The sequence below is a fragment of the Anolis sagrei genome, chromosome X (assembly GCF_037176765.1).
Source record: "Anolis sagrei isolate rAnoSag1 chromosome X, rAnoSag1.mat, whole genome shotgun sequence".
NCBI lineage: Eukaryota > Metazoa > Chordata > Lepidosauria > Squamata > Dactyloidae > Anolis > Anolis sagrei.
In genome coordinates, this window is record NC_090034.1 from 69,435,849 (window position 1) to 69,455,803 (window position 19,955).

General features: G+C 42.8%; 1 protein-coding gene across 1 annotated transcript in view; it reads left to right on the forward strand.

Annotated features, from left to right (window-relative positions):
- The first annotated feature begins 1,024 nt into the window (after positions 1 to 1,024).
- Positions 1,025 to 19,955, forward strand: part of LOC132780798 (gap junction beta-3 protein) — a 54,830-nt gene continuing 35,899 nt past the window's right edge. The window contains exon 1 of the mRNA XM_060784589.2: positions 1,025 to 1,248. The gene's annotated coding sequence lies outside the window, so the exon portion shown is untranslated. The remainder of the gene's footprint in view (positions 1,249 to 19,955) is intronic.

Genomic DNA, 19,955 nt, shown 5'->3' on the forward strand with positions numbered 1-19,955 from the left:
CTCTCCTCATCCTTGCCTCTCCTTCCTCTCCTCTTCTCCATTCTGTGGTTGAAATCTGGATGTATGCTCCCTAGGTGCTTTCTATGGCTGTCCAACCACGGAAAAAATTGTTTCTAAACTCGATTCGTGTTTAGGGGGTTTTTGCGTTTCGATTTTTAAAAGAATTCCGAAATTTTTCTTTAAAAAAGTTCGATATTTACGAAATTTCGGAAATTACGAAACAATTACGAAACAATTACGAAACAATTACGAATCGATTCGTTAATGGCGGACGCGACCGCGCAATACGCTAAAAAAACCTCCAAATGGGACAGGGGGAACTTCTGAAGCTTCCCTCTCCCTCTGTTGTTGACTGTTGGTGTGATAATTATATTTTTTTTCACTGATAAAACAAACAGCAACCCTAAAACTTGCACCAGACATGCGGAAATAATAACGAAACGATTTCGAAACGATTTCGAAATGATTTCGAAACAATTACGAAACAATTACGAAACAAATTGAAAAATTCTTTTCGTTTTTTAGTTGCTCCTGAATGGTTCAATATCGCTTCGTTATCCAAAAAAAACGAATTAATAACGAATTACGAAATTAACGAACGAAACCGCCCAGCCCTAGTGCTTTCCTTTGCTCTCCAAGAGCCAGGTATGCAGTACATTTATAATGAGGGGAAAAGAAATAGGGCAGCAATGCTCATCTGTTCCTTCCCGCATTCTGGTGCAATTTCCAAAGAGCCTTGGCACCCAGGCCTGCCCAAAGCAGCCCATTAAGCAAGGACCAGTGTCCCAAAAGAGGGGCTTCCCTCATCCTCGAAAAGGAGAAGAAGATGTATTGTTTGTTATGATAGGGCTTTTGGAAGGGGGGGGGATCAGAAACTCCATTAGCCCCTAGGCACCATTTTGGAGCCCAATCAGCTGCAAAACCGGCTGAGCAAAAAACATAAGTCCACACATACACACATACACACACACATACCCGCCTTCACTACTCGAAAAGGATTCCTTTCTCCTTGCACAACATCAGGGCTCAAACCACACCCTCATTAGTCACACAAAAATAAGGCAGCTCATTACAGTGCCATGAGCCGAGAGCGCCTTGCTTGCTTCTCTATGCAAGGCAGGGAGAAAGTTCCATGGCATAAACCCTAAGGTGACGTTGGTGGTGGTCCAACCTTCTCCAGGGTGAAGCCCTTCTGCTTTTCTCTCAGGGAAGCTGGCAAGAGGCAAGGCCAGAGAGGATTCTGAGTTGGTAAGCAAAACTTTAAGTTCTTCCACTTCAGCATCATCCTTGCTGCCTCTCTCTTTTGCTGTCGTCCCGGCAAAGGATTTGGGGGAGCAGTGGATGGAGTGCAAATGTTCTACCTGTCTTTCTGTTTGTAAACCAAAGTTGGAAGTGAGAATTTTGTGCCACGAATTGCGAGGAGTCAGATACCGAGGTGGCAAGATCACGTCGATGGTGTGTTTTCAGGTGGAAAGAATTCACTCTCTGCCTGAAAAACACCATAAACAGGATCTCTGGGTATCTAATCTGATCTCTAATCAGGAAGCAAAGATTATTTTGAAGTGAATTCCATTCCAAAATAGTGTTTTCAACTCTGTTTGGGGACTCTCCGCTCTTCTTTCTTTGCCTAGTTTAGGTCAGAAACAACGCGATCCCTTTGCCAAGGGAAGAAATCAAAAACACATGGTTGGTAAGAGTTTGTTCAATTTACGAAGCAAGATCAGAAAGGCATATGGGTTGTTGCAAGTCTCTGTGTGTTTAATATCAATTATAAGGAATCGTCCTGCTTCACTTCCTAATTTTTTACTTTATGTGATTTGACTCAGTTTAGGGCTTCACTTTGATTTGAAACGCGAAACTAAAGGCAACCAGACAAGTTTAAGGGCGGAAACGAACCTATCTTAGAGGAGATGGGTACAGCTGTGTTCTGGCTCTTTTTTATGGATTTGATCCAGTGAAAGCTGAATATTCTCTGAATACTTTTAGGTTAGGCATGTGCTCAATTCTTCCATTATGGGACCAACAGAGGAAGACTTTATGACCCAAGACACAAGCCGAACACTGCAATCTAATGACAACTAGCTTCCTAGTTCAACTAGCTTCCTAGTTGAACTAGGAAGCTACTCTCGCTGTTTTTCATGAGGTTTACTCCCCTGTAAAGAAGCAACATCACACTAGGTTGGAGCCCCCAGTGGCACAATGGGTTAAACCCTTGTGCTGGCAGGACTGAAGACCGGCAGGTCGGTAGTTCAAATCCGGGGAGAGCGCGGATGAGCTCCTTCTGTCAGCTCCAGCTCCCCATGCGGGGACATGAGAGAAGCCTCCCGCAAGGATGATAAAACATCAAAACATCTGGGCATTCCCTGGGCAACATCCTTGCAGGTGGTCAATTATCTCACACCAAAAGCGACTTGCAGTTTCTCAAGTTGCTTCAAAGATGAAAAAACACTAGGTTGAGAATACTATTCAGAAAAAAGGTATGCTTTAATGCCAATTGTTTATATTCTTAGGAGAAAGCAGTCATGCAGGTTGGGAACACAGCGGACAGGGAGGGAGAATGGCTTTTGATAATTTCCCTCTATTTACAGTCCTAAATCTGCCATCCAGCCCAATTCAAGCGGGTAGTTTGCTCTAAAACTGCTGTTGGCTGCAAATTTCCACCCTTTTAAAAGTGAATCCAGGATTGCCACCAAAAAGATCAAGCAGGTATAGCTTCCAAAGAAATTTTGCTTACAAAGGGAAATAGTAACTATTTCTTACAAAGGGAAATAGTAACTCTTAGGTAACCTATGGGTTACCTAAGAGTTTGTGAAGTCAGCTGATATTTGTTGTTGTGTGCCTTCCGTTTTTTCCAACTTATGATGACCCTAAGGTAGCCCTATTACGGATTTCTTTTGTGGCTGAGAGTGTATGACTTGCCTAAGGCCACCCAGTGGATTTCCATGGCTGAAACCTGTTGTCCGGAATTGTAGTCCTAACACTCAAACCACTACACTCACTCTCCTTGGAATAATTTCCAGATTTGGTTTAACTTTAATTTTGGTCTATTTTCAACAACTTCTTCCTTAACTGGGAAGCAGGTTGTGGATGAAAAAGCAAGTTTTTTGAAATGTTTTTGCTAGGTTTAGGGTTATTTTCATCTCCACACCAGAGAAATAGCAGTCTAGTTGAGGCTCCTTCTTTGGAGGCTTTTAAGCAGAGGCTGGATGGCCATCTATCAGGGGTGCTTTGAATACGATTTTCCTGCTTCTTGGCAGAGGGTTGGACTGGATGGCCCATGAGGTCTCTTCCAACTCTATACTTCTATGATTCTAGGTGCCTTAGAAAGTCAGGGTGGTTTATAGCTTTGGATTAGAACTCCAAAAGACCAGGGTTCAAACATTTTTGAGATACTCAGTTCTTGTGGGTTTTTTCGGGCTATATGGCCATGTTCTAGAGGCATTTCTCCCGACGTTTCGCCTGCATCTATGGCAAGCATCCTCAGAGGTGAGGTCTGCTGGAAATGGGAAAAAAGGGGTTTATATATCTGTGGAATGGCCAGGGTGAGACAAAGGGGCCTTTGTAAGTTGGGCTGGGTGTGAATCTTTCCACTGACCACCTTGATTAGATAGATCGTTCTGTGACTCATGATCAAAAATACAGATCATATGTATCCCTCCTTACAGGATTGTTGAATAGGCTATAATAGAAATAATCATTCTGAGACTCTTATTTGTTCTATTTCTATCCTCACTTTCCTTCTCTTAGTTCAAGACAGGGCTTTACTCCACCTGGGATTTTCCGCACTATACTGTAAAGTAGGATGAGATCATAGAATTATAGAATCATAGAATCAAAGAGTTGGAAGAGACCTCATGGGCCATACAGTCCAACCCTCTGCCAAGAAGCAGGAATACTGCATTCTAATCACCCCTGACAGATGGCCATCCAGCTTCTGTTTAAAAGCTTCCAAAGAAGGAGCCTCCACCACACTCTGGGGCAGAGAGTTCCACTGCTGAACGGCTCTCACAGTTAGGAAGTTCTTCCTCATGTTCAGATGGAATCTCCTTTCTTGTAGTTTGAAGCCATTGTTTCGTGTCCTAGTCTCCAGGGAAGCAGAAAGCAAGCTTTCTCCCTCCTCCCTGTGGCTTCCTCTCACATATTTATGCATGGCTTGGCTATCATATCTCCTCTCAGCATTCTCTTCTTCAGGCTAAACATGCCCAGCTCCTTAAGCCTCTCCTCATAGGGCTTGTTCTCCAGACCCTTGATCATTTTAGACGCCCTCCTCTGGACACATTCCAGCTTGTCAATATCTCTCTTGAATTGTGGTGCCCAGAATTGGACACAATATTCCAGGTGTGGTCTAACCAAAGCAGAATAGAGGGGTAGCATTACTTCCCTAGATCTAGACACTATGCTCCTATTGATGCAGGCCAAAATCCCATTGGCTTTTTTTGCTGCCACATCACACTGTTGGCTCATGTTTAACTTGTTATCGACGAGGACTCCAAGATCTTTTTCACACGTACTGCTCTTGAACCAGGCATCCCCCATTCTGTATCTTTACATTTCGTTTTTCCTGCCAAAGTGGAGAACCAGTAATGTGTAGTGACTTGAGTGCTGGGTAATCATAACAACTAGGGGCATGTCCTAGAGGTTTGGGGTCTACAAAAAGTTTGTCGAGCCATACATTCTCCTGCTCTGGTTTGCCAATACAGAGAAAATAAAGGAATTGATGGAGGCGAGGAGAAAAAGAACTTGGGAAATACCCATTATTTCCAGCCAACCTAGCTGGAGTTGCAGTCCTGAAGAGCTGCAGTCCTGAAGAGGAAGCACTGATAAGCTCCGAAAGACACGTATTCTCCCAAGAGTGGCAAGGCAAGATGGCAAGGAAGTCTGCTGTTTCTCTGAATATATATATTTAGGCCCTGGTGTAGAGCAGGGGGAAGTTCTCGCTTCAGGAGGCACCATTGGGTAACTTCTTGGTTAGATGGAGGCAGGAATGGTTATCCAAAAGGTCTTGGGGTGGACTTGTGTTGGTCGGAAGAATCAGTACTAAGGGTTTTGACTGGTTGGAAAGCACAATGAGTCCCATAGGGGAGAAAGGGCAGTTTACAAAAATTATTATTATTATTATTATTATTATTATTATTATTATCATCATTTCATTTATCAGGGCTCCAATGGCATTATCTACACTTTGGACAGAAATTCCCCTCCCCCAGGAGTGATTGTACTACAAGCAGTGCAAGGCCCCTTCCACACTCCCATATAAAATACAGATTATCTGCTTTGAATTGGATTATATGGCACTGCAGTGTAGACTCTTGGGATGAGAGCAATGTCCAATCTCGATAAAATAGTGAAGAGTAGAGACATCACACTGGCAACAAAGATCTGTATAGTTAAAGCAATGGTATTCCCCGTAGTCACCTACGGATGTGAGAGCTGGACCGTACTGAAGGCTGAGCGAAGGAAGATGGATGCTTTTGAACTGTGGTGTTGGAGGAAAGTTCTGAGAGTGCCTTGGACCGCCAGAAGATCCAACCAGTCCATACTTCAGGAAATAAAGCCTGACTAAAATTGTAGGGAACGGTAGTAGAGGCAAAGATGAAGTATTTGGCCACATCATGAGAAGAAAGGAAAGCTTAGAGAAGACAATTATGCTGGGGAAAATGGAAGGAAAAAGGAAGAGGGGCCGACCAAGGGCAAGATGGATAGATGGCATCCTTGAAGTGACTGGATTGACCTTGAAGGAGCTGGGGGTGGTGACGGTCTACAGGGAGCTCTGGCGTGGGCTGGTCCATGAGGTCACAAAGAGTCGGAAACAACTGAACGAATGAACAACAAAAATACTCATAGTATTGTCTGTTGGTCATTAGGGTTCTGTGTGGGAAGTTTGGCCCAATTCTATCATTGGTGGGGTTCAAAATGTTCTTTGATTGTAGGTGAACTATAAATGCCAACAACACCAAATGTTAAGTCTATTTTCCCAAAACCCCACCAGTGTTCGCATTTGGGCATATTGGGTATTCATGCTAAGTTTGATCCATTCATATCATTGCTTGAGTCCACAGTGCTCTCTGGATGTAGGTTAACTACAAATCCAAAACTCAATATCAATGCCCACCAAACCCTTCCAGTATTTTTTGTTGGTCATGGGAGTTCTGTGTGCCAAGTTTTCTTCAATTCCATTGTTGGTGGAGTTCAGAATGCTCTTTGATTGTAGATGAACTATAAATCCCAGCAACTACACCTCCCAAATAACAAGATCAATCCCTCCCCAACCCCACCAGTATTCAAATTTGGACGTATTGGGTATTTGATCCACTGAATGAAAATACATCCTGCACATATCAGCTATTTACATTAGGATTCATAACAGTAGCAACATTACAGTTATGAAGTAGCAGTTATGGTTGTAGGTCACTGTAAGGAACTGTATTAAGGGGTCGCGACATTAGGAAGGTTGAGAAGCACCATTACAAGAAGTCCCCAAGTTACAAACAAGATAAGTTCTGTAGAATCATAGAGTCATAGAGTTGGAAGAGACCTCGTGGGCCATCCAGTCCAACCCCCTGCCAAGAAGCAGAAATATTGCATTCAAATCACCCCCGACAGATGGCCATCCAGCCTCTGTTTAAAACCTTCCAAAGAAGAAGCCTCCACCACACTCCAGGGCAGAGAGTTCCACTGCTGAACGGCTCTCACAGTCAAGAAGTTCTTCCTAATGTTCAGATGGAATCCCCTTTCTTGTATTTTGAAGCCAAGTTGAATTTGTTCATAAGTTGGAACAGAGACATTTTTTAGTGTAACGCCATGCCAATATGTATAATCTTTAGCTTTAGATAGTAGGCCTGGGTAACAATGGAAAAATTTGTTTCTAAAATCGATTCGTTTTTGGGGTTTTTTGCGTTTCGATATTTAAAAGAATTCCGAATTTTTTCTTTTAAAAAGTTCGATATTTACGAAATTTCGTAAATGTTAAAAAAATTACGAAACATTAACGAAACAATTTCGAAACAATAACGAATCGATTCGTTAATGGCGGACGCGACCGCGCAATACGCTAAAAAACCTCCAAATGGGACAGGGGGAACTTCTGAAGCTTCCCTCTCCCTCTGTTGTTGACTGTTGGTGTGATATTGATAATTTTTTTTCACTAATTAAACAAAAAACAACTATAAAACTTGCCCCAGAAATGCGGAAATAATAATGAAACGACCTCAAAACGATAACAAAACGAATACATAACGAATCCGAAGCATTTACGAAACGAATTGAAAAATTCGTTTTGTTTTTAAGTTGCTCCAGAATGGTTCGTTATCGCTTCGTTATAAAAAAAATAACGAATTTTTGACGAATTACGAATTAACGAAACGAAACCGCCCAGCCCTATTAGATAGTATAGGAAAAGGTAAACACCCCCATGGTGTTTCCTTTGCTAACTGTGCCCTTGTTCAGAAGATTTCGCCTCACTTTCTGTCCCTGTGAGAATTGGATTTTGAAATATTTGGATCGTTGTGGAAAAAAAGGATTGGTGGGAAAGCTTCAGTGGAGACTCCTTTTCTCCATGATAATAACTCTTCCAGGAGTGGATTTCCCTTCCTGTTGTCTAAGCCCCGTTCTTAACTACAAGTCAGTTGGGTGTTTGTAACTGGGGGACTGCCTATATAGTGAACTCTACCTGACAGCTTCTATGCACAGCTTCAAATAAGATTTTTCCCCTATCTGAAGACATTGGGAAGTGAGCCAGTGAACTTCTGCATGCAAGGAGTATGTCCAATCACTAAACATCTGAAGTGTTGCTTCACTTTTTGATGCAAAACAGACCTTTAACTTTGAAAATATTATTGTATACTTGCTGTAAAAAGTGACAGAGACCAGTATCTCCTCTGAACACCTCTGCCTTGTTTTACATAGAGCTAAGAGAGGTTTTCTTTTTGGACTACAATTGCCAGAATCACCAGTACAGTTTGGGGTATTCTGGAAGTGATAGTCCATAAAGTACTGTATATATTCGAGTATAAGTTGACCCGAATATAAGCCGAGGCACCTAATTTTACCACAATTTTACTGGGAAGGCATATAGACTCAAGTATATGCCGAGGGTGAGAAATGGAGCAGCTACTGGTCAATCTATATAAATAAAAATGTAATGTTCGTTTGTGGGGTTAACAGAACTCAAAAACCACTGGACGAATTGACACCAAATTTGGACACAAGACACCTAACAACCCAATGTATGTCCTTCACTCAAAAAAATGATTTTTGTCATTTGGGAGTTGTAGTTGCTGGGGTTTATAGTTCACGTACAATCAAAGAGCATTCTGAACCCCACCAACGTTGGAATTGAACCAAACTTGGCACACAGTTCTCCCATGACCAACAGAAAATACTGGAAGGGTTTGGTGGGCAGTTTTTTTGTTGTGTCAGGAGTGACCTGTGAAACTGCAAGTCGCTCCTGTTGTGAGAGAATTGGCCGACTGCAAGGACATTGCCCAGGGGACGCCCGGATGATTTGATGTTTTATCATCCTTGTGGGAGGCTTCTCTCATGTCCCCGCATGAGGAGCTGGAGCTAATAGAGGGAGCTCATCCGCCTCTCCCTGGATTCGGACCTGCAACCTGTCGGTCTTCAGTCCTGCCGGCACAGGGCTTTAACCCACTGGACTACCGGGGGCTCCAAAAACAACCCAATGTATGTCCTTCACTCAAAATTTTTGTCATTTGGGAGTTGTAGTTGCTGGGATTTCTAATTTACCTACAATCAAAGAGCATTCTGAATCCCACCAATGATGGAATTGAACCAAACTCGGCACACAGTTCTTCCATGTCCAACAGAAAATACTGGAAAGGTTTGGTGGGCAGTGTCCTTTGGTTTTGGAGTTGTAGTTCACTTACATCCAGAGATCACTGTGGACTCAAACAGTGATGGATCTGGACCAAACTGTACACGAATACTCAATACCCACAGAGTTGGTCACAACTGGACTTATTGTCAGGGGAAAAGTGCTGGTGTTAGCCTATAAAGCCCTAAACGGTTCTGGCTCTACTTACCTCTCCAAATGCATCTCCTCCTATGAACCAACTAGGACATTAAGATCATCTGGGGAGGCCCTGCTCTCGGTCCTGCCTGCATCACAGGCGCACCTGGCAGGAACGAGAGACAGGGCCTTCTCAGTGGTGGTCCCTCGGCTGTGGAATGCCCTTCCTACAGATATCAGATCGGCCCCCTCCCAGTTGGCCTTTCGGAGGAAAGTGAAGACCTGGCTGTTCGAACAAGCATTCGATTAAGCAGTGTAATTGAACACTGGAATACAGAATAATGGATGATGAGATTGGATTCTGATTTTACTGATGAGATGCTAATGATTGTTATATTGATGTTTAATCGTTGATGATGCTACTGTTTTTAACTGTCCCATATTCGTTTTGTGACGTTTTTGCATTGAATTTTGCTGTTGTTGACCGCTTTGAGTCGCCTGAGGGCTGAGAAAAGCGGTATATAAATGAAGCAAGTAAATAAATAAATAAATAAATAAATTTTTTACCTTAACCTTTCTACAATGTAAATTTGCGTACATATCCTTCCAATAATAATAATAATAGAGTAACATAATAAACGTAATAGAAATAATAAATGTATAATAATAATAATAATAAATAGAGTAAAATAATGGAAATGTAGGAATAGCAGTAATAATAGAGTAAAATAATAGTAGTAATAATAATGAAGAAGTAAAATAATAAATGTAATAATAATAGAGTAAAATAATAAATGCAATAAAAATGATAATAGAGTAAAATAATGTAATAGTACTAAAATAATAGAGAATAATAATGATAATAATAATAATAATAATAATAACAGAGTAAAATGATAAATAACTTTAACTCAAGTATAAGCCAAGAGGGCCTTTTTCAGCTTAAAAAAAGAGCTGAAAAACCCAGCTTATACTTGAGTATATATAGAATCATAGAATCAAAGAGTTGGAAGAGACCTCATGGGCCATCCAGTCCAAAACCCCCTGCCAAGAAGCAGGAATATTGCATTCAAATCACCCCTGACAGATGGCCATCCAGCCTCTGCTTAAAAGCTTCCAAGGAAGGAGCCTCCACCACACTCTGGGGCAGAGAGTTCCACTGCTGAACGGCTCTCACAGTCAGGAAGTTCTTCCTCATGTTCAGGTGGAATCTCCTTTCTTGTAGTTTGAAGCCATTGTTCCGCGTCCTAGTCTCCAAGGAAGCCGAAAACAAGCTTGCTCCCTCCTCCCTGTGGCTTCCTCTCACACATTTATACATGGCTATCATATCTCCTCTCAGCTTTCTCTTCTTCAGGCTAAATATGCCCAGCTCCTTAAGCCGCTCCTCATAGGGCTTGTTCTCTAGACCCTTGATCATTTTATGGTACCTTCTCTGGGCTCTAGCTAACACCTTGCTAAACAACACAGCTTAGACACCATGGCCAGAATCTGTTGGGTTGGGTATATATGAATGTGCAATCGAGAGTTATGCCTTCATAACTGCTTCATAGTCACAATCTTTACTACTGTCTCCTTTTTTATGACATACACAGGGATTGTGAAAGTCTCTAATTGACATCTCTCAAGCAGTAGAAGCCACTGAGATCAATGGAGATTGCTCATACAAGGGAGTGGAAATACTCAAGAGCTACTTCCCTAGCAATAGGGGCATGCAAACACCGCCAAATATCTGGTATGAGTCAACAGTGTGATGCAGCTGCTTAAAGAGCCAATGCAATTCTGGGATGCATCAGTAGCAAAACGGTGTCTAGATTAATGGAAGTCATTAGTCCCAATCTATTGTACTTTGGTCAGGATGCTGTGTTCAGTTCTGGACACCACAATGTATAGAAAAGGGCAAGCAAAATGGTAAAAGGTCTGGAAACTAATAATCTCTATGAGGGAAGGCTCAGAGAATGTAAAGAGAGTACATGATAGCCATGTAGAATTATAGAATCAAAGAGTTGGAAGAGACCTCATGGGCCATCCAGTCCAACCCCCTGCCAAGAAGCAGGAATATTGCATTCAAATCACCCCTGACAGATGGCCATCCAGCCTCTGTTTAAAAGCTTCCAAAGAAGGAGCCTCCACCACACTCCGGGACAGAGAGTTCCACTGCTGAACGGCTCTCAGTCAGGAAGTTCTTCCTCGTGTTCAGATGGAATCTCCTTTCTTGTAGTTTGAAGCCATTGTTCTGCGTCCTAGTCTCCAGGGAAGCAGAAAACAAGCTTGCTCCCTCCTCCCTGTGGCTTCCTCTCACATATTTATACATGGCTATCATATCCCCTCCCAGCCTTCTCTTCTTCAGGCTAAACATGCCCAGCTCCTTAAGCCGCTCCTCATAGGGCTTGTTCTCCAGACCCTTGATCATTTTAGTTGCCCTCCTCTGGACACATTCCAGCTTGTCAATATCTCTCTTGAATTGTGGTGCCCAGAATTGGACACAATATTCCAGGTGTGGTCTAACCAAAGCAGAATAGATGGGTAGCATTACTTCCCTAGATCTAGACACTATGCTTCTATTGATGCAGGCCAAAATCCCATTGGCTTTTTTTACCGCCACGTCACATTGTTGGCCACATCACATCACATGTAATAATCATAATCATTTATATAAATAAAAATGTAATGTTTGTTTGTGATATTAACAGACTGGATGAATTGACACCAAATTTGGACACAAGGCACCTAACAACCCAATGTATGTCCTTCACTAAAAAAAAAAATGGTTTTGTCATTTGGGAGTTGTAGTTGCTGGGGTTTATAGTTCACCTACAATCAAAGAGCATTCTGAACCCCACCATACCAAGAGAAAATACTGGAAGGGTTTGGTGGGCAGTGTCCTTTGGTTTTGGAGTTGTAGTTCACCTACATCCAGAGATCACTGTGGACTCAAACAATGATGGATCTGGACCAAACTCTACAAGAATACTCAATATGCCCAAATGTGAACACTGGTGGAGATTGGGGAAAATAGAATGTTGACATTTGGGAGTTGAAGTTGCTGGGTGTTATAGTTCACCTACAATCACAGAACATTCTGAACCTCACCAATGATAGAATTAGGCCAAACCTCCCACACAGAACCCCCATGTGGGCCACAGCAACGCATGGCAGGGGATGGCTAATAATCATAATAAATATAATAATAATAATAATAATAATAATATTTCATTTATATTCCACCCTATCTCCCCAAGAGGACTCAGAGTGGATAACAGGATATACAAACACAAACACAGGCAAGCATTCAATGCCTTGATACAATTTACAGAAATTCACAAAGATCCACAGACAAACACGATGGCAAAGGCTTCTTCTTTCATCTCCAGCTTCTGTAGGCAGTGCTCATCTTCCAGCTCTAGGGGAGGTGTTTATTTCCATTTCCAAGCCAAGGAGCCTGCGTTGTTGGTAGAGCTGCCTCAACGTATGGTGGAGTCTTCATTGGAAGCTTTTAAACAGAGACTAAATGGCCTTCTGTCATGAGTGATTTGATTGTAGATTCCTTAATGGCAGAAGGGAGTTGGAGTGGATAGTTCTGGGGGGTGTTTTCCAACTTTACAATGCTATGATTCTATGCTTACAGTGACTGAAGCATAGAACCCCTTCTACACTGCCATATAAAATCCAGATTATCTGCTTTGAACAGGAGCCCCTGGTGGCGCAGTGGGTTAAAGCACTGAGCTGCTGAGCTTGTTGATCGAAAGGTCGCAGGTTCGATTCCGGGGAGCGGCGTGAGCTTCCTAGCTTCTGCCAACCTAGCAGTTCGAAAACATGCAAATGTGAGTAGATCAATAGGTACCACTCCGGCGGGAAGGTAACGGCGTCTATGCAGTTATGCTGGCCACATGACCTTGGAGGTGTTTACGGACAACGCTGGCTCTTCGGCTTAGAAATGGAGATGAGCACCACACCCCAGAGTCAGACATGACTGGACTTAATGTCAGGGGACTACCTTTACTTTTTTTTATATGGCAGTGTAGACTCATATGATGCAATTCAAAGCAGATAATATTTTTATTTATTTCTCGCACTTCTACCCCACCCTTCTCAACCCCCGAAGGGGACACAGGGCGGCTTACAAAAGGCACAATTTGATTCCAACACAGCAATAAAATAAAAATAAAACATATATAAACAGTGATTAAAACAATTAAAACAATCCCTTATACATCATAATCAATAAACACCTGTCTAGTGTTCAACGTTTGTCAGCTCAGAGTCCGTAAATTCATTCCACATTGTCAAATCCATCAATTTTGGTCGTTGCTTGTCCTTTGTCTATCTGCCAGATTACCCAAAAGCCTGGTCCCATATCCATGTTTTTAATTTCCTTCTAAAAGAGAGGAGGGATGTTGATGACCTAATTTCCCCGGGGAGTGAATTCCACAGGTGAGGGGCCACCACCGAGAAGGCCCTGCTCCCCATCTCCACCAATCTCACTTGTGATAAAGGTGGGGCCGAGAGCAGGGCCTCCCCAGAAGATCTTAAACTCCGAGGTGGGACGTAAAAGGAGATACGTTCGGACAGCTACTCTGGGCCAGAACCGTATAGGGTTTTGTAGGTCAAAACCAGCACTTTGAATTGTGCTCGGAACTGGATCGGCAGCTAGTGGAGCTGACATAACAGAGGGGTGGTATGCTCCCTGTATGACGCTCAGGTTAGTAATCTGGCTGCCTCCTGCTGGACTAATTGAAGTTTCCAAACAGTCTTCAAAGGCAACCCCACGTAGAGTGTGTTGCAGTAATCTATTCGGGATGTAACAAGAGCGTGGACCACTATGGATTATCTGCTTTGATAATCAGGATTATATGGCAGTGTAGAAGGGGTCTAAGATTCTCTCAGCCAGCATTCTGAGAGTTGTGGTTGTTTTGGAAGCACTGGCTCAGTCCCATATCGACATTATGCTTCACTGACCAGCCCTAGATAGGCAAACTCACTCCATCAAAGTGCAATGCATATAATGATAAGAATATGGGAACTATTGGACTTGGTAAAAAAAAATCTGTTCATAGATGCATCTCATCCCATGGCTTGAGCATCAAGATATAAGCATCCATATGGGAACCTTTCACTTTAGATTTCAATTCTCAAGTTTCTCATGACACATCATTGGTCTTTGTACCTTACAATATTGCTATCATTTGCCATCAGTACAGCTTTATCTAATGGTTACCCTATGAATGACAGTCCTCCAAAAGTCTTGGCCATCAACAGCTTTGCTTAGGTCGTGCAAATATGAGGATGAGGCTTCCTTGACTTTGTGTACTGTGGTCTTCTTCTTTTCCTACTCATTTCCACTCTGCCGGGGTGCATTGAATGTGATTTTTCTGCTTTTCGGTTGGGCTGGATGGCCCACGAGGCCTCTTCCAACTCTATGATTCTATGATAAGTATTATCAGCTTTTCAAATGGTTTCTATACCCCATGGCATGTCCATAATAGAGTCTCCTCAACTTTGTCAAAACATTTTTGCGAGCCAGCATGGTATTCTGGTTTGGATTCCAGAAGACCAGGATTCAGATCAAATATCCGCTTGGGCACGGAAACCCAACGGATTTTTTTTTGTCGTGTCATAGAATCATAGAATCATAGAATCAAAGAGTTGGAAGAGACCTCATGGGCCATCCAGTCCAACCCCCTGCCAAGAAGCAGGAATATTGCATTCAAATCACCCCTGACAAATGGCCATCCAGCCTCTGCTTAAAAGCTTCCAAAGAAGGAGCCTCCACCACACTCCAGGGCAGAGAGTTCCACTGCTGAACGGCTCTCACAGTCAGGAAGTTCTTCCTAATGTTCAGATGGAATCTCCTCTCTTGTAGTTTGAAGCCATTGTTCCGCGTCCTAGTCTCCAAGGAAGCAGAAAACAAGCTTGCTCCCTCCTCCCTGTGGCTTCCTTTCACATATTTATACATGGCTATCATATCTCCTCTCACCCTTCTCTTCTTCAGGCTAAACATGCCCAGTTCCCTAAGCCGCTCCTCATAGGGCTTGTTCTCCAGACCCTTGATCATTTTAGTCGCCCTCCTCTGGACACATTCCAGCTTGTCAATATGTCTCTTGAATTGTGGTGCCCAGAATTGGACACAATATTCCAGATGTGGTCTAACCAAAGCAGAATAGAGGGGTAACATTACTTCCTTAGATCTAGACACTATGCTCCTATTGATGCAGGCCAAAATCCCATTGGCTTTTTTTGCCGCCACATCACATTGTTGGTTCATGTTTAACTTGTTGTCCACGAGGACTCCAAGATCTTTTTCACACGTACTGCTCTCGAGCCAGGCGTCACCCATTCTGTATCTTTGAATTTCATTTTTTCTGCCAAAGTGGAGTATCTTGCATTTGTCACTGTTGAAGTCAGGAGTGACTTGAGAAACTGCAACCCAACGGATGAACTTGATGACTCAGATCCTTCCATCTTCAGAGGAAGGAAAAGCAAATCTCATTCGAAGACGGAAAGGAGATTCCACCTGAACATTAGGAAGAACTTCCTGACTGTGATAGCTGTTCAACAGTGGAATTCTTTGCCACCGAGTGTGGTGGAGGCTCCTTCTTTGGAGACTTTTAAGCAGAGGCTGGATGGCCATCTCTCGGGTGCTTTGAATGTGATTTTCCTGCTTCTTGGCAAGGGGTTGGACTGGTTGGCCCATGAGGTCTCTTCCAACTCAATGTTTCTATGATTCTATGAAAACTAGCAAACAAAATCCTATGTTAAGACCACCAATGAGAGCCAGCATGGTGTAGTGGTTTGTTTGAGTATGACTATGGAATCCAGGGTTCAAATCCTTGCTTGGCTATGGAAACCCACTGGATGACCTTGAGCGAGTCAAATTGTCTCAAAGGAAAGCAAAGGATGGAGATATCTTGCTAGGAAAACCCCATGACAGGGTCATCCTAAGTCCAAAACAACTTGAAGACACTCAACAGCAACAATTAAGTCAGAAGCAAACATAAGGCACACAACACAGAGATAGTGATTGTTTGTCAGTGGGTTCCTGCTGGTCCCCTGGAAACTCAGAGGTTAATGCTTTCCCCTTCAACTCTGAACATTAATTTGACAGCTCACCTGCCATGCACTCCTTCATCAGTGAACTCCCATCTAAGCACCGCATGGAATGCAAGAGCGAAGCCACACAGTTATAAACCTGTTCTCTTTGAGCAAGTTTTTGCAAGAATGGAAAACAGGACGTTTTGATTTAAAGACGCAATTGTTTTCGACTTCCACAAAAAAATATTGAGCAGAGGGAGGTAATGATAGGGAAGTTACAGAACGATTGAGTCCAGTTAGTTATTCGATTCCAGCCATGTGATTAGTATAAAACTCTGGGTAAGAGTGCCAACTTTTCACTTGAACTGTACTTCTTGTCTTTACTTGTAAACAGAAGGAGAGAAATTGCGGGTTGCAAGTTTCACCACGCCATTGATTTCTATGTCCTGGAAAAAAACTAATAAACTTCTTTAGAGTGTTTTTTTTTTCCTAAAGCAGTAATTGTTTTTTTTTTAAAGAAGCAATTGTTCTGACCTCCAGGAAAATAAAATGAGTACAGGAAAATAATGATAGCGAAGCTAAGAACTATTAGGTCCGATTGTTGAATTCCAGCCATGCAATTAGAATGAAACTTTGGGTAGGGCTGGCAACTTTTCATGACCTCTAAGCAGAAGGGAAGATTGTGAGACCCTTTCTATACTACCTTTATATCCCAGGATCGGATCCCAGATTATTTTCTTGTCCCAGATTATCTGGCAGTGGAGATTCATATAATCCAGTTCAAAGCAGAAATCTGGGGGCGATTCCAGACAGCGGTAAAGTCTGCGAGACATTCAGACCCAGGCCTGTAGCGAGGGGGTGGTTTTAGGGGTTCAACCCCCCCCCCCCCCGAAATGTTTCAGATTTTTTTAAAAAACCTGGTTTACTCATGAATTTTAACTGGTTAACCAAATCCCCATGCTAAGTCTATGAGATGTAAAAAATTAAGAGTTCCTCCAGAACTGTAAGCACTATCTCAAGCAAATATTGACAATTTATTTACACTGTCATTACTTGCAGCAATAGCCGATGTAGTGAAGCAACCAAGTTGGGTGTGTGTGTGTTGAATGCTCTCATTAAGGAGGCCAGACTTGGTGGAGGTGGTTGACAGGAGTTGAGCTGCAGGCTACTGAAGGTTGCTCTGCCCCCTGCTGTGCTCTTTGCTTCAGCGTGAGCTAGGAGGCAGGTTTCAACCCCCCCCTCCCCCGAAATTTTCAACCCTCCCCGAAATTTTCAAACCTCCCCCCCCCCCCCCGAAATTTTCAACCCTCCCCGAAATTTTTTTCTGGCTACGGCCCTGTTCAGACCACCCCCCAACCCCCCCCAAAAGCCATTAAAAATAAAATAAGTCTGAAACAACTTGAAGATTCAGCAGATATCTTGCCTCCCCTATGGCATATTTAACAAACTTAGAGGTTCCCATTCATCGAAGGGCTTTCACCCTGGCTCGATGCCACGCTCTCCCATCAGCTGTACTCGAAGGCCACTACCAGAAGATCCCTTTCCCAGAGAGACTCTGCCGCGGTGACTCGGGTCATATAGAAACAATAGAACATGTGCTCCTCCAGTGCCCATTCTACAGGGATATCCGTGCCAGGCTTATCTTACCTCTGATAGACAAGCACCCAGGCCATTCAGGACAATTTTATACCTCCATGCTACTTGCAGATATTAATTCAGCTACAGCCTACAATGTTGCAAACTTCTGTGCAGCAGCATACAAAATCCGTCAGGGAATGACTAGTCCCAAAAGTTAACTATGTGTCCAGTAATCTTCTTCTCTGAATCTACAATTTGGTGATGGATCTGGGCATGGTATGTTTTAACCCTGTTTCCCCTTCCCTTCTGCTCCCTCACCCATATTGTGCTTCAGTAGTTATATTTATATTTTTAATGTACCAAACATACCAAGTTTGTATGAAAATGTGACTATTTCTGGTGCTGGTTAATGACCGAAATAAATGATTTGATTTGATTTGAACTTGAAGATATTCAACAGCAACAATTAGCATGGTGCCGGAAGTCTCCTGGCTCACAGGAATGCCATGCCAGGAGAAGGGCATGTCATTCCTATTTGCCAGGAGAGGACTGGCAGCACTGTAACGGCGGCCGGGTAAGTTATTTTATTTTTTAAAGGTTTTTTTGTGGAGTTGAGGAGGGGGTTAGAGGGGATCAGCTTGGAAAATGTGAAACGGCTGTGTGGACAGTCCCTTCAGAAGTCCCAGGACTTCTGAGGGGCCAGTCCAGACTCTGCCCACAGTGGGAAAGACATGGGTTATTTCAAGAAGACCCACTTCTTTCCCGCTAACAAAAAATCTCAGCACAAAGCAGTTTCCTGCATTGTGCCAAATGCACTTGCTTTTCTGTGGAATGTAATCTGGAAGCTCCACTTGAAGAAGCAGGAGTGCACGCATTTTAGGGCCTCTCTGGATGGCACCTGGGATTAAATCCTAGGATATAACGCAGTGTAGATCCAGCCTGAGTTTCACCATACAACTGATTTCTTACTCTGGAAAAACTAAACTCATGAATTTCTTCACAGATTTTTTTAAGCGAAGGATGGGAGAAAAGTTAAACTTTGGCAAACCATAGCATGCAGAATCAGGTTGTTTGAAATGCAGTCATCCTAAAGCCAGGAGGATGAATAATGAGGATGAAAATGGGAGTCTGGGTATAATTGTTAATTTTTTGAGCCTGCTAGTGCAGTTTTTTTCAACGTTCCTTAATACAGTTCCTCATGCTGTGGTGACCCTCAGCCATTAAATTATTTTCATTGCTACTTCATAATTGTAATTTTTCTACTGTTATGAATCGTAATGTAAATATCTGATATGCAGGATGTATTCTCATTCACTGGACCAAATTTGGCACAAATACCCAATATGCCCAAATTTGAATACTGGTGGGGTTGGGATGGGAGGATTGATTTTGTCATTTGGGAGTTGTACTTGCTGGGATTTATAGTTCACCTACATTCAAAGAGCATTCTGAACTCCACCAACGATGGAATTGAACCAATCTTGGGACACAGAACTCCCATGACCATACTGGAAGTGTTTGGTGGACACTGACCTTGGGTTTTAGAGTTGTAGTTTGCCTACATCCAGAGAGCACTGTGGACTCAAACAATGATGGATCTGGACCAAACTTGGCACGAATATTCAATATGTCCAAATATGAACACTGGTGAAGTTCGGGGGAAATAGACCTTGACATTTGGGATTTGTAGTTGCTGGGATTTATAGTTCACCTACATTCAAAGAGCATTCTGAACTACACCAACAATGGACTTGAACCAAACTTGGCACACAGAACTCCCATGACCATACTGGAAGTGTTTGGTGGACACTGACCTTGGGTTTTAGAGTTGTAGTTCGCCTACATCCAGAGAGCACTGTGGACTCAAACAATGATGGATCTGGATCAAACTTGGCATGAATATTCAATATGTCCAAATGTGAACACTGGTGAAGTTCGGGGGAAATAGACCTTGACATTTGGGATTTGTAGTTGCTGGGATTTATAGTTCACCTACTACCAAAGAGCATTCTGAAGCCCACCAACGATAGAATTGGGCCAAACTTCCCACACAGAACTCCCACGACCAACAGAAAATACTGTCTGTGATGGTCTTTGGCGACCTCTCTGACACCCCCTCGCAACCCCTTCAGGGGTCCCGACCCCCAGGTTGAGAACCACTGTGTAGTGCATCTATGAACCCTTCCATGCAAACATATTGCCCAGAATATCAAGGCAGATAATCCACAATATCAGCTTTGAAGTGGGTTATCTGAGTCCACACAGCCATATAACCCAGTTTAATGTGGATTTTATATAGCTGTGTGGAAGAGGCCTATGTCTTTGAGAGATTTTGTACCTGCGCACTGGAATTAATTGCCCTTACCTGTATGTTATGAGA